At 53.5% G+C, this 13,067-nt stretch overlaps 1 protein-coding gene across 4 annotated transcripts in view; it reads left to right on the forward strand.

Moving 5' to 3' along the window:
- Window positions 1-13,067, forward strand: part of MIDEAS (mitotic deacetylase associated SANT domain protein) — a 66,892-nt gene that overhangs the window by 14,949 nt on the left and 38,876 nt on the right. Inside the window, exon 1 of one of the 4 annotated variants that reach the window (XM_033850878.1) lies at window positions 7,603-7,626. The exons of 1 other annotated variant lie outside the window; for it this stretch is intronic. The gene's annotated coding sequence lies outside the window, so the exon portion shown is untranslated. Of the gene's footprint in view, window positions 1-7,602; window positions 7,627-10,464; window positions 10,613-13,067 lie in introns of those variants that run through there. 2 more of the 4 variants (XM_033850876.2, XM_033850875.2) reach the window with 2 other exon arrangements.

Genomic DNA, 13,067 nt, shown 5'->3' on the forward strand with positions numbered 1-13,067 from the left:
CCTGAGGCTCTGGCTTTAAGCCGCCCACTCACCTCGAGGCTGCCGGGTCCTGCTGGCCCAGCCGCAGGGGGAGGCAGATTCTCTCTTCTGTAGTTCACACAGGCAGCGGGGAGGGTGTGCTTTGCAAAATGACCTCCTGCACAGTGTTGCACAGATTCATTATAGTATTGAAACTTAGAGTTGCCCTTTAGCCAGGCTCATGAAACCCCCCACATTCATCCAGCCTACCTCTGGCTTGGCCTGCAGGGCCCTCTGACCCCTCTCATCTTGCCATGAGCTGTGCTGGGACTTGCAGCTGCAGGTGTGGCCTGTGGCTGAGCAGCTGACTGTCTTCTGACCGCCTTCTGACCACCTTGTATCTCTGGCATCACAGAACCTTGGGACACCTAGTGCACGGCCTTCTCACCCATCACTCCCCCTTTGGGTTGCCTTCCTGTGTGTAGCCTTTTCTTCTTGGTGGGGAACTTTCATGTCACGTGGAGTATCTGTTGCAGGGCCCACGATCATTCTTTCCCTGTGACTAGCACAGTCCAAGGCAGGAAATGCAGACTCCTTGTGTTGCTTGGCGTCCCGAAGTGGGTGGAGCTGGAAAGCCCTGGGCAGACCTCGAGCGGGCAGGTTGGAGCCTGCTAACACAGAAGCCACCGCAACAGAACGTGTGGAGAGATGGGTTATCGCAAGCACATATCCGCTAAAGCCAAATTCCAGAACTGTCAAAGATTTGGAGTTTGTTGTTCCAGGATCAGACTGAAATAGGGCCTTGTGGCTGGCGGTTTGCCAGAGTCAGAGAGAAACTGGAGAGCGTGTTGGGCACAGGGCTTGCTTGGATACTCATGAAGGGTACTCAGGCTGGTTTCATGTCTTCCATGACACGCAGGCTTGTGCGTGGGTTTGGAGGCAGGGGTGGGGAATATCCATGTGCTTTCCTAGAATATCGTGTTCATTCCTAGATGCCGTGGTCCCATCCCCACCCTCTACAGTGACCACCAGCCAGCTCCAACGGGATCATTGCTGGTGGTGTATTAACTGACACAGAATCTAAGTAACATGCTGTCTTCCTGAGCCCAGGACCCAGCAATAACTGCTCGTCTCAGTTCCCTAATTTATAGACCACATGCATGCCCCAGGGTTGTCAGCAGCTCAGTTTCTTGAAGCTTGAAACACATTTCCATAGAAACAATGCTATAAATGGTAGCTGAGTTCCTAGGCTAGCCCACAAAGAGCCCTAGTGTCACCTACGAAGTTGCTGAAATAAGGTATTAGTAAAATTGAGAGCGCAAATGCAGCAGTAAGAGTTAGCACCCGGGACTTTGGAGGTTAAATGGTGTGGGTTTATTTGTGTAACTTTGTTTCTTTGGTGGAGGTGTCTTTCAGAGCCCTTCTGAGAAGGGAAGCTCTGGGGCCCTCCCCCTACCTACAGTCATAACCCCTCCTCTCCCAGTTTACATTCCTTCTTCCTTCCTCATCAAGCCAGGGCCCTGAGCCTACCTGCCCCTGGGACCAGGGCTGGGGTGTTTTTATTATGAGGAAATCCTGTTCAAAGGCCTTTACATCGTCAGTATCATCATCATCATCATCATTATTTAAACCATCTTGATCAACTTAACATACTAAACATTACACCTTAGCAATTTGCATTGTTCAGAATTCTCTCCTGATTGCTGCTAATGTTCCTATGGAAGTTTTAACATTGATAAGTCCACCTCTACTATTTTTTGTACCGATTTTGTCCCTTAACATGAGTTCATCAAATGGTTTCATCAGATTGTTTCCATATGTCAGTTCTTTCCTATTTCATTCTGTTAACATACCATTCTGTAATCTGAATGGAGTTCCATTTGGGGGGGTGTCTATATATAGGTGCTATGAGCATCGTTTATAAAAACTCCTTGGTGGCGATATTTTATTTTATTTTATAAATTTATTTATTTTTTTATTTGGCTGTGTTGGGTCTTCATTTCTGTGCGAGGGCTTTCTCTAGTTGCGGCGAGCGGGGGCCACTTTTCATTGCACTGCGCGGGCCTCTCACTGTCAAGGCCTCTCTTGTTGCGGAGCACAGGCTCCAGACGTGCAGGCCCAGTAGCTATGGCTCATGGGCCCAGTTGCTCCGCGGCATGTGGGATCTTCCCAGACCAGGGGTCGAACCCGCGTCCCCTGCATTGGCAGGCAGACTCTCGACCACTGTGCCACCAGGGAAGCCCGGTGGTGCTATTTTAAGTTGTTTTCGTGGGATCTGGTTCCCTGATCGTAATTACCTGATGGAGTCTTAAACTCTTGCAACACAATGCAAATCACATTCTAGAAAGATTTGAACAGTTTATAGTGGTACAGCAATGTATGTGCAGTTTCCTGATGACCCTGCCAACAGTTTTCTTGTTTAATTTATTTACTTATTGTCACGTTGACTCTGGCCATAATGGGCCCTTAATGGTGTTCTAATCTGCATATTTTAAATTGCTGCTGAGACTGTACATTTTTCCGCCTGATGAGTTACTGCTTGTCCTTCCTTATGTGTCAAACGGTGCTCATCTTCTGTGACTGCGGAGCCTCCCCACATACATGTATCTCCTTGAACCACTTTCCTGTTGGGAAGTGCAAAGTCCTGCCTTCCTCCCTCCCTCCCTGGCTGGGGCCCCGCCCCTTGAGCTGCGCTAGCACCTCTCCACACCTGCCTGGTTCACCACCTCCGCCATTCCCTCCATCGCCTACAGCCCTCCGAACTGGCTGGGACGGATGCTCTCGGTGGGGCCGGCTGGGGCTGGGAGGGACCAACAGTGGGGCCCCCGTGATGGAGGCAAAGGTGCCAGGCAGGGGCTTGCCTGAGTGGTTCTGAAATAGGTTCATGAAGTGATCTCCTTGGAGGGAGGCCGCTGGGAGATTCTGGGAGGAGCCACAGGCTGTGAGGGCTGGAGAGGGCACAGGAGTTCATCTGGTCTAAGGGTCACCCACTCAAAGGCCTGTGGGGAACAGGGGCGATCTCAATAACAGGGGCTGGCTGGGCGCAAGAAAACAGCACAGATGAGATGAGAAACAATAGTGACCCACGGCCTAGAAAGGGGTGGAATCTGTGGAAAGTTGGAATGTGTGCGTGCCATCACAGTGCCATTTCCCTCCTGAAGCCACTCCCCTTGTGCTGCTACTTAGCTCCACCTGTGAGAAGGAGGGCCCAATGTGGCCAGTGTTCCACCTTTTTTCATGACAAACCAGAAATCCCGATTTTTAGCTTAAACCTCCTGATTTAAATAAATGGTGAAAATCAATTTAATTCAATTAAAATAAAATACATGAGATGGGTCAAATACAGTGTATCTGGGAATGAGAATGGCCTGTGAGCCTCCAATCTGTGACGCCTCATTATTTGACGTTTTTTCTGGGAAAATACAGGCCCAGGGAGGTATCCTCATATAGCCGAGAGAAGGACTCAGAGAGCCCAGAGGTCAAATACCATCTGTCTGACCTTGGAAGAGCTGTTTAACCTTTCTGAACCTCAGCTTCCTTATCTATAAAATGAGGATAATGGCTTCCTCTCAGGGCACTGGGTGGACCCATTGGGCTCGCATCATGTCAAGCATTTAGTAGGTGCTCAGTAAATGTGTTGATAGGTCCCGCCTGGGGTCATCCAGAAAATCAGAGGAAGAACTAGGCTTAGAACGTCACTTTCCTGACTCCCAGTCCAGAGCTTGTTCCACATCACATTGGCCTGCTTTCATGGGAATTTCCAGAGGTGTTTGGACACAGGGGTCCTTCTGGTCCCTGGGCAAATGCAGGTCACTTCGAGAGCTTGCCTGACAGCTACTGAGCTCAGGTAATGGGGACTTAGCTCTGTGGACTTTGCCTTGCAGTCCCCAGAACCCAGGAGATCCAGTCTCAGTAGTAGTAGTAGTAGTAATACCATACAGGGAATTCCCTGGCGGTCCAGTGGTTAGGACCCGGTGCTTTCACCGCCGGAGCCTTGGTTCGATCCCTGGTCGAGGAACTAAGATCCCGCAAGCTGTGTGGCATGGCCAAAAATAATAATAATACCATACACCACTGAACCTAAGAAGCCAATGATTATAAAATGACCATTATTTTATTTACAACTATGAAAAAGAAAATGCTGCTAATTAAACCTTGATGTGCTATCAGTTGTAAGATGCATCCTCACTTCAGAGATATTAAAATGTGCATCTTAGAATGGAGGAAACAGACTAGTAATAAAAGTAGTGATAATAATACTTACATTTTATTGCCTACCTCAGAACTCCACAAATGTTATTTGTGCATTTATCAACAAGCACTTACTAAGCACCCAGCATGTGCAGGCACTACGTAGGCACCAGGGATACAAGGTGACTAAGATCTAGGCTGTGCCCTTCAGAAGCTCTGAACCTAGTAGGGAGATGGTGCAGGAAGCAGCTGTAGAGCAAGGTGTAGGGGATGGAGTCAAGATAAACAGACCGTGCCATGGGAGTTAGGAGAGAGAGTGGCTGGTCTCATCCTTAGGGACAGAGACCAAGACAGTTCGGGGTGCCTGGGATTGATTTAAGTTCTCCCGGGAGGTAGGAAGTGAGAGAAGCAGATTTGGGCTGGGGAAGAAGCTAAGCAAGGAGGGATGTGTTGCAGCTGGAGCTAGCTTCAGCCAGATACCACAGGGAGCCCTGCAATAGGAACTGCATCACCACAGATTTGATCCCACCTTTCTTTTGGACCCACCCCTCTCCACCCACCCCCCTTGTCAATCATTGGCTGCAGTGCTCTCTCCTAGCAAAGGCTCCCTTTGAGCCCCCTCACAGGGGCAGCTGTGAGCCCTTAGCAGTCAACACTCACAGTAGCTGGGAGTCAATACTAGCAGCAGCTGCACTCACAGTGCACCAACCTGGTTAAGGGGCTCTGGAAGGGCTCCAGCAGTGTACACTGCAGTGGCCGTGCTCTGCTTGGAGGAGTCAAGGAAGGCTTCCTGGAAGAGCTGCCATTAAGCTTAAGTCAGGACCAGGGTATGGCAGGTTTACCTGTGGATGAAAGTGGGGGGAGGAGGAGCACGTGTGAGAAAGAAGGCATCTTGGGGAACTTCAGGTTGTTAGGCTATGTAGGCCTGGGGCTGGGAAGTAGGGCAGAGCCAGATCATTCCAGAACTGCAAGTGCCTAACAGTCTGGCTAACAGTCTCAACTTTTTGCAGTAGATGATGGGAGGTATTGAAAAGGGATGTGATCACTCTGATGGCAGTGTGGGTGATAGGTGTGCAAGACTAGAAGATCAGTTAGGAGATGAGAAAAAATGGGAGTCAATACTTAGGAAGACTTAACGTACGCCAGGCACTGTTTTAAGCTCTTATCATCCCCTTCTTGCACATGAGAAAACCAAGTGGTTAAGAAACTTGCTCAACATCATCAAGCTAGTGTGAGCCAAGAATTGGACTCAGGTCTCAGCCTGTGCTCTTAACCTGGACATTCCCATGAATATGAATTTTGGCTTCTAGTCCAAGGCGCATCATTTGTATTTGTTTTCATTTAAAAATAATGCCTTAAAGCATGCCCAGTGCACACCCTGGATCTCGGAGTGCCCGTTCCTCCTGGCCCACAAACACAAGGTAGGGAGGCTGAGCTCCAGAAATCAGATCGTGAAGGAGTCTGTCCTGGGGTTCTGCAGGGGACATGGGACTGTGCTGAAACGAGGCCTTCGGGAAGCTGGCAGCTCTGGTTCTGTGAAGAAAGGGTGTTTCTCTCCCCGTGGCCCTGCCGGCCCACCCTCCGTGGTGGCCACACCTGTTTTGTCCTTCTCCCTATCCCCAGCCAGACGTCTCTCCTAGAGTGACAGCAGCAACTGGGGGCATCTGCAGAAGTTCCCTCTTAGGCTTGACAAAGGCACTCAGAACCTGGCCCAGGCCTGCGAGAGAGGGAGGTGGAGGCGGGGGTAGGAGGGCCACGGGATGAGGACAGCTGTAGGCTGCTGCGGCAGGCATGGCCCTGCCCCGGAACAGGTGAGGTAACTGTGAACTCAGGCGGAGGGCCCCCTGGGTTTTCATGGGTAAAAGAGAAGACAGTGCAGGGACTTCTCAGCACACGGTGGCTTAACTTCACAGCTGGGGTTTTGAGCTCCCTGCTCCCTCAGAAAGGACGTGGCAAAAAAGGGGTGAAGAGAAGGCACAGACATCAAAGGAGCGTCCCTGTTCGGGCTGGGAGGGCGCACAGTGGAAAAGCTTGGAGGGAAGGACGCAAAGAGCAGGGACTGGGCAGAAGCCTTGGAGAGACACCTGGATGGGACATTGAGTCAGTGTTGGAAAGAGTCTCTCTGGGAAGAGCCCAGCATAGGGTCACCCTGAGGCTGATGGGGGTGGACCTGGGGTCCTTTCAGAGGAAAAGGAATCTTGACTGGACTAGGTTTTTGAAAGGGAGAAGCTAGTTTTGGGAGAAGGGGATATAGGGTAAAACAGTAAAAAAAGAAAAAAAAAATTGTCACCTCGTATAGGTACATAGCATGATAAAGCAGTTTTCTTGTCCTTGTGATTCTCCAAAGTCCCGAGAAAGTAGGCATTCTTTTATTGTTTGTGTAGCAAATACTCACAGTACATCTCCTAGGGAGCCAAAATGCAAGACTTGGAGAAGGTAAGTGTCAACTTTCCTAAGATCACACAGTGGGTTGGCTTTAGTTAGGCAGGACCCAAACTCAGTCCTGGTTCCCTGCTCTTTCTACAACTTTGTCTTTCTTCTGTTTTAACTGTAGGTAATTAGGTCCTAGAGGTAGTACCTTTATTCTGAAAAGGGAAATGACAACAGGGACACAAGGAACATAAGGGACATAAGGAACCCAGCATTGTGGACTTGGGATTTCCTCAAAGGTATTTGTACCCCCTATTCCCCACATTCCTGTAAAGGTTGGTTATTCACTTAAACACACCATGTGTGCTGGCCTTGATGCAAAGTCCTGACAGAGAAAGGACAATGGAAAAAGGACAGGGAAGCAGACATGGGGTTTGGGGTGAAGAAAACTCCTCTTTTTTTTTTTTTTTGCGGTACGCGGGCTGCTCACTGTTGTGGCCTCTCCCATTGCGGAGCACAGGCTCCGGACACGCAGGCTCAGTGGCCATGGCTCACGGGCCCAGCCGCTCTGCGGCATGTGGGATCTTCCCGGACCAGGGCACAAACCCGTGTCCCCTGCATCGGCAGGCGGACTCTCAACCACTGCGCCACCAGGGAAGCCCGAAAACTCCTCTTTTAAATCGTGAATGATGAAAGCAGGAAGTTAGAGGCAGTGGATGGGTGGTGAGAACCTGGCTTCCTTGGAAGCTTTGGTTTTTTTTCTCTTAATAACAGCTTTATTGGGATATAATTCACATAGCACAGAATTCACCCTTGGAAGCTTCTTAATGGTCTCAAGTTGTCCCAGAAGTGGATACTGACGATGACCACTCAGGGCAGTGAGGGATCACTCTGAGTGGAGTCCAGAGAGCTGATGCCATTCTAGGAAGCCTCTCTAATGCCATATTCTACTGTCACTGGGACCCAGAGTTTGAAATCCTGTCTAGGGTGCTTTGCTTCCTGGAGTGTTTCTCAGCGGATGCACTCCCTGGGAACTGGAGCTCTGTACCTCTCTCTTTTCTGCAGTTTGTAAAGAAGCTTGCTGGTGGAGAAAAGTCTGCTGTATGGGTAAGGTCCCTGGAACACCTTTTTTTTTTTCTTACCCAAAAGGCACCCTTCTTAGCTGCCTCTGTAGGAAGGGCTGGAGCTTCTAAAATCAAAACTTTCACTTCACATGTCAGTGATTCTGCACTGTCATATCTGCAGCAAAACTGACCTCCAGGGCTTTCCTGGAAGAGCTGCAGCTTTCTTTATACATCCTCAGCTGCCTGCCTTTGGGAGGGAGACTTCTCCTGCCAGGCAGGGGCCATCTGGGACAGTCTTGGGCCCTCCTCCCCTACACACGCACATGCCGTTTCTCCTCCCTCTCTTCCTTTGTGAGCATGAGCTGCTCCAAGATGAGCAGGGCTGTTCCAGGTCAATGACTTCTGTTTCTCATGCATCCTGCCACCTACCTCTGCTCCCTGCGCTGCTTCCTGGGCCTGGCCCAGCATCCCGGCGTGGGACAGAGAGGGAGTCCTGGCGGGACAAGGCTGAGGAGTGCCCTTTGGAGCAGCTCCCACTTGTTCCCTGGAGGCTAGGCTCTGGCTTCCTGGTGGCAGGCTCTTCTAGAAATGTGCTCCCCAGCCAGGGTTCTGCTTGGTGGGGAACATCCCTGGGCTTGTCTACACTGGCTATCGGGGGACTTGCTCTGGACTGGCTCGAGGCCAGCTCTGGGGGCCAGGCCCAAGGGGGAGGTCGGGATGGCTGCAGGTTTGCAGAGGAGTGAGCACTGCAGACCAGGTGGCTTTGCTTTTGCTTCCCTCACTTAGATGAGGTGTCAGTGGGAAGGAGAAAAATCAGACAAATGGAAAAAACAAAAAGGTTTTACACAGAACCTCTGCCAGGAGTCCTGAGAGTCCAGCCTCTACTTGGGGGCCAGCATGCCTGAGCGTCCCAGTCCCTCAATTGCTCATTGCTTTCTTTTGGGGAGATGGGAAGAGGAACAGAGAGATGACAGACTACTGGCTTGCCTTGTGGTCTTGTGCAAGTCACTCAACCTTTCTGAACCTCAATGTTTGCATCCATAAAATGAGCGGGATGAAACTCTCTCACACACAGGCTTGTTCAGTAGGCTGTGCGTGGGGACATCCTTTGAGAATTGTCAGGAACAATACTGTCAGAGCAGATGCTAAATCCGAGAGCCTGGGCTTTTCTTTGTTGGAGGTCGTTTCCCTGGCTCCTCCATTCACTTTTTACAATCACAGAATCGTGGATTTTAAACTGGAAGGAATTTTAAAAGGTCATCCGGTCCAGTCCCCTGGCATAATTATCTTTATTTTGCAGATGAGACTAAGTTGTCATTACTGTGACATTTCTGTCATACCATGGTGCAGATAAGCCCTTTTCCTCCTGGGTAAGGTGTGAGCTCCAGATGCACACAGGTGCTCCCGCCAGTGAAGGGATGGAAGAGGACAGGAAGGTCACGCCCCTTAGAAGCAAGTGTGGGGTTCTGAAGGTTTCTAGGCAGAAGGTACCAGTGTCATCTCTGTCATCCACTGGGGGCAGGGGGAGGGGCACGGTGGGGAAGGTCCTTGCCCTGCAGGTTCAGAGGGACCGTGAGAATCACATTCTGCTGCCCCTCCCCTTCCCCCTGAGAAAGCAAGGGATGCACCTGCTTCTCAGTACTGGCCACAGGGGAAAAGCAGCTGCCAGGACACAGTGTATTCTTCAGTGGTTTTTCCTTCAAAGAAGAATCTCCTTCTGACCCATCTCCTTGGGGAAAAGAAAAAACAAAAACAAACGAAAGGAACTAGGAAAAAAGGGCTCCCTCCCCAGGACTTTCTCCTGGCCCTGGAGCCTCATGGTATGTGGGGGCCAGCAAGAACCTCCTGAGTAGCAGAAAGGTTTCCCATCTTCCCGCCAGTTAAGGAGGCATCAGGGGATGGTAGGGAAGGTAGGCGAAATATAGGCATGCAGTCAAAAGCTGCCTAACTTGGGCCTCAGCTGCTAGAATTAAACCAAGGAGCTTTTCACACCTAAGTAATCAAGACATGGGTCTTTTATAGGGGCTGGGAGCAGTTTCTCAATAACCTTAACACCACGAGGATGCTAAGCCAAACAGTGAAGCTTGGGGAGACTGTTAATGAAGTGCCTTGGAGAGGATTAAGCATGCTTTACCGTATCCAAAACGAGAGTTTTCTTTGTGGAAGAAAGCGACTTGTGTCCTCCCCAACATCACACACATACTTTCCTGGCAGGCCCGCTGGGTTTCCAAACATTTCGTCACCGTCTCGTCCTGACCTTGGTGTGAAAGGAACGAGCCGCGTGGCCTGTTGGTTCCAGCAAAGCCATCGGGGGCGCCGGCCTGGGCTGGGGGAGGGTGGCGACTGACTTAGGAGTGGAGGTGAGGTCTGCTGGAAATCCCCAGCCTGGGCAGCCGCCGGAGGTTTAAAGACGCCTTCTCCGGCCTTATTTGGTCTCAGGAAGTGGGCGGCGCCGGGCCTGCTGGCTGAGAGGCAGACCCGAGACAGTTGTGCTGATGAAGTGGTAGAGCTGGTTCCTGCTCGCCGCCGTGCCGCGCGCGCCGGCCCGCCGCTGGGCGCTCCGCGCTCCCAGCCCCGAGTTGTGCAATCCTTTGTAGCACGCCAGAGAGTCCTCCTCCTTCGCTGTTGCCTCTCGCCCTCTCTCTCTCTCTTTTTTTTTTCAAGCTGTGAGCTCAACCGATGAGTCAGAGCAGTGCAATCCTGACACTGCATCGGAGGACTCGGGGGTGACACGGAGGGAGGGAGAGCGATCGCGAGGCGGACACCACGGGCGCGGGGTGCGCCGAGGCTCCTGTGCCGGGAGCGAGGGGTGACAGCCCGCGCGTCCCGCCCGGGCCCTGCCAGCAAACTTCCCGGCCTCGGGAGGCGCGAGCTGGCGGAAATTCTGCGAGCGTCGCGGGGAGGCGGCGGCGCCTGTTTGTTTTTAAAATCGGGAGTGCGTGCAGGCGGCTGGAGCCTGGGAGGCGACCGAAGGCGGCGGCCCGCGGCGGAAAGGGGACAGCCGATGCCGGAGCTCGGGTAGGAGCAGGGTAAGTGGGGCTGTTGGGCCGGCGGCCGAGGCCTGCACGCGGCTCGGCGCAGAGCCCGGCCTGGCTGCGGCGGCCAAGGGACCCCGGGCTGCGCGCAAGCAGTGGCGGCTGGGGGCGCGGGCTGCAGCTGTGCAGGCGCGGCCCGGAGCGGGGGCGCGGAGCCACGGGGGGCGCGGCGTGGCAACTTCTGCTGCCCGAGCGGCCGTGGGGGGGGGCGCTTGTGTACGTGCGTTTGCCGCCCTGCCGCCCGCCCCCTCGGCGGCCCGCACCCCCCGCCCGTAAGTGCCTGTGCAGAGCCAACCCGCCGTGTTTGTGCAGCTACGCAGCTCGCGCGCGGCCCCCGCCCACCCAGGCGCGGCCCCGGCAGGAAAACCCTCCCAAGCCACCCGGCCCGCGGCGGTAGCGGCGGCTCCTCCTCCGCCTGAGCGAAACGTGGTGTCCGCTGGGACCGGCTTGCGTGACTGAGCCTGGGTCCGGGAGGTACAGGAGGGTCTCGCGAGCTGCGGGAACTTGGTGCGGGAGCCCTTTCCCTTTCCCGTGTGCACCCGAGAGCGGACGTGGAAACTGCACGCGCGCCCGGAGTTTGGGGGACAGAGTTGCAGGGGTGGCAGGGAACCGGGGCCAGTGCAGCTGAGGCCTAAGCTGGAGCGTTTAGGGCGGGCGGACCGGCCTCACCCCGCGCACCCCGGCGCTGCCGGCTGCTGGCGCACCTCAGACCTGTCATCCTTCGCCCAACCCCTCACGCCCCGTGCAGCCGCGGCCTGCGGAGTTCTCCCGCCGCCTCACCTTGTGCTGCGTTTGGTGGTGCCTGTGCGGAACTCGGGAGCCCGGGTTTTTTTTCTGGAGCCTGGGTAAGGCCGGCTTGGTGGCGGTAGTCATACCCCCCTTACAACTCACACATCCAGGAGCGTGTGCACCAGGTTGCACCTCTAGGGCCCCCACCAGGCTTCTGGATAAGGGCCTGACGCTTTCAAGCCTCAGCCCCAAGGAAGCCTCAGGAAGGCGGACCTAGAAGAGATACCTGCCACTCTGAAGTGGGAGCCCCTGGGTATTGCAGCCCAGCCTCCAGAGTGAGCTGCTGCAAGGATGAAAGGGGAAGTTACTCTCCCCCATTTAAAACTTTGTCGGTCACAACTTTAGTGGCTACTTCCTGCTTCCACGGCGCCACCTGGGACCTGTGTGCCAGCCTGTGCAGCCTCGCTCAGGGGACGGTGGGATGGGGGAGACCTGGCTGGCCTTGGGTGAGTCTGGAGGCCGCCTAGGCACGTGTGTTCAGGGGATCCCTGTTGGCAGCTGTGGCTGGATGGAGGGAAGGTCTGGCCTGCTCCAACCGGGGGAGCCTGGCCTGGTGGCAGTCTGGAGGTCTGGCCTCTCCTTGGCGCTGCAGCTTCAGGATTGAGACTGGAGGCCTGATGCAAGTGGAAGAAACGCAGCTCTGAGGAGAAGCCTCGTCTCCCTTGTGGGGCCCCGGCTAAGGGAAGGAAACCACTTGTCTTGCTCCAGAACCTCTTAGGGATGGTGTGCATGTGCCGCTTTAACATCAGAGAAATGCACCCTTTTCACAGGCTGTTAGATGGCTTCAGGATGAAGGGGAAAGGAGAAACCATCCCTGGTTGGGAATTTGTGGATCCTCCTTTTCCTACGGCTCTGGACAGTGAATAATAGGGGTGTAAACACTCAGTTACTGTGATAAACCATCTCATTGTATGGCTCTGGCCCAGTCTCCACTCTAATTGGATTGGCCTCTGGCAGGTTACTCTGGTCTGAGTAGCTCCCAGAGGCCAGCGGGGTGAAGAACCTGGAGGGTTCCTCCCCCGCCCCCCAACCATGCAGCTTGCTCTGGGACGACCTGACCACTGCCAGTGTGGTCTCTCAAAGCATCGGGAAGAACCCACACTCCTCCTGGCTCTGTCAGCCCCTCACTCCACCCTAGGAAAGAGTGCCCTGGAGTGCCCATGGGGATGAGAGTTCAACTTTTAAATGTGGGATTTAAAAATAGCTTGAGTGTTTAGCCCTGTGGGCTGCTGCTTTTAATAAATGGAGAAACAAAAAGGCAATATGCAGTTACAGATTTCCGCTGAAGGCCTCTTGTGGCTGCAGAACTCAGGGAAGGGATGCCCAGTGGAGACAAGGCCTCTGGGCCCCTGAGTGGGAGAAGGATTGGCAGGGGGGTGCGCATGGAGCAGAGTGTCCTGGAAGGGGAGTGGGTCCAGTCCAGGAATCTTTGGCATTGACAGCCCCTCTCCTGCAGTTGGGTCTCCCAGAAGGAAACCTTGCTCCTGGTGGAATGGGCATGGCCACAAATAGCTGGGAGATTGCGGCGTATCCTTCTAATCCTGTTTCAAATGTCACTTCTTTGGAGAAGCCTCAGCCTTCTTCTGAATACTCATTTCCACCTTATATAGTCATTTGTGCACATACTGTAATGTGGTGGTCAAATCATAAACTGGGAGCT

This window comes from Tursiops truncatus, chromosome 2, assembly GCF_011762595.2.
Source record: "Tursiops truncatus isolate mTurTru1 chromosome 2, mTurTru1.mat.Y, whole genome shotgun sequence".
Taxonomy (NCBI): Eukaryota; Metazoa; Chordata; class Mammalia; order Artiodactyla; family Delphinidae; genus Tursiops; species Tursiops truncatus.